Below are 1,198 nucleotides of genomic sequence, written 5' to 3' on the forward strand. Positions count from 1 at the left end.
CTGCGGGGTTCGGTGCTGGACTCTTCCCTGTTCGCTCGCCGCTACTGGGGGAATCCTTGTTAGTTTCTTTTCCTCCGCTTAGTAATATGCTTAAATTCAGCGGGTAGTCTCGCCTGCTCTGAGGTCGTTGTACGAGGTGTCGCACGCCACACCGCCAGCCGGCTGTGCACGCTACCGAGAAAGTACCGGTATGCGAACCGCCAGGCGACGGGCGCGCATCGCACGTTTGAGGAGACGCGGCCGGCCCCACAGGCGGCCACGACACTCCCAGGTCTCCGAAGCGGGACAAACGCCGCGCGCTTCAGTATACGTAGCCGACCCTCAGCCAGACGTGGCCCGGGAACGGAATCCATGGACCGCAATGTGCGTTCGAAACGTCGATGTTCATGTGTCCTGCAGTTCACATGTCGACGCGCAATTTGCTGCGTTCTTCATCGACCCACGAGCCGAGTGATCCACCGTCCTGGGTGATCTTTTTCATTTAGTTTCCACTGTCTCTTTCAAGACAGTTGCATAGGCGGGACTGAGGCGTTTGACGGCCCCTGTTCCAGCATTCCTGTGTCCCAACGGCCTCACGGCCGATGGGCGTCGTACGGCTCCACACCGGAGCGGACAGGCACTCGGGCGAAAGTCATTCAAAACCGGCGCGAGGCGCCAGGTGCCGCAGGCCAGCCGCTCCAGAGCTTCAGCGCTCGTACCACACAACATTTCCGTTAGTTTTGAGAGGCACGCGTGGTTCCGCACGCGGCGCACGGCTGCTGCCGTACAGGTAGCGTGTTGCGCGACACGACACGCACATCGAAAGACATGCAGTCTAGTCGGTAATGATCCTTCCGCAGGTTCACCTACGGAAACCTTGTTACGACTTTTACTTCCTCTAAATGATCAAGTTTGGTCATCTTTCCGGTAGCATCGGCAACGACAGAGTCGATGCCGCGTACCAGTCCGAAGACCTCACTAAATCATTCAATCGGTAGTAGCGACGGGCGGTGTGTACAAAGGGCAGGGACGTAATCAACGCGAGCTTATGACTCGCGCTTACTGGGAATTCCTCGTTCATGGGGAACAATTGCAAGCCCCAATCCCTAGCACGAAGGAGGTTCAGCGGGTTACCCCGACCTTTCGGCCTAGGAAGACACGCTGATTCCTTCAGTGTAGCGCGCGTGCGGCCCAGAACATCTAAGGGCATCACAGACCT

General features: G+C 57.9%; 2 non-coding genes across 2 annotated transcripts in view; both read right to left on the reverse strand.

Annotated features, from left to right (window-relative positions):
- The window catches only part of LOC126150811 (large subunit ribosomal RNA), a 4,224-nt gene extending 4,097 nt beyond the window's left edge, over positions 1 to 127 (reverse strand). The window contains exon 1 of the ribosomal RNA XR_007531667.1: positions 1 to 127. This exon is cut by the window's left edge and continues 4,097 nt beyond it. This is a non-coding gene — a ribosomal RNA (large subunit ribosomal RNA).
- A 188-nt stretch (positions 128 to 315) lies between these two features.
- LOC126150813 (5.8S ribosomal RNA) lies at positions 316 to 470 on the reverse strand. Its single transcript, XR_007531669.1, has one exon. It is a non-coding gene; the product is annotated as a 5.8S ribosomal RNA (ribosomal RNA).
- Positions 471 to 1,198: the final 728 nt, after the last annotated feature.

Source organism: Schistocerca cancellata, unplaced genomic scaffold (genome assembly GCF_023864275.1).
Source record: "Schistocerca cancellata isolate TAMUIC-IGC-003103 unplaced genomic scaffold, iqSchCanc2.1 HiC_scaffold_1004, whole genome shotgun sequence".
In the NCBI taxonomy this organism is placed as follows: Eukaryota; Metazoa; Arthropoda; class Insecta; order Orthoptera; family Acrididae; genus Schistocerca; species Schistocerca cancellata.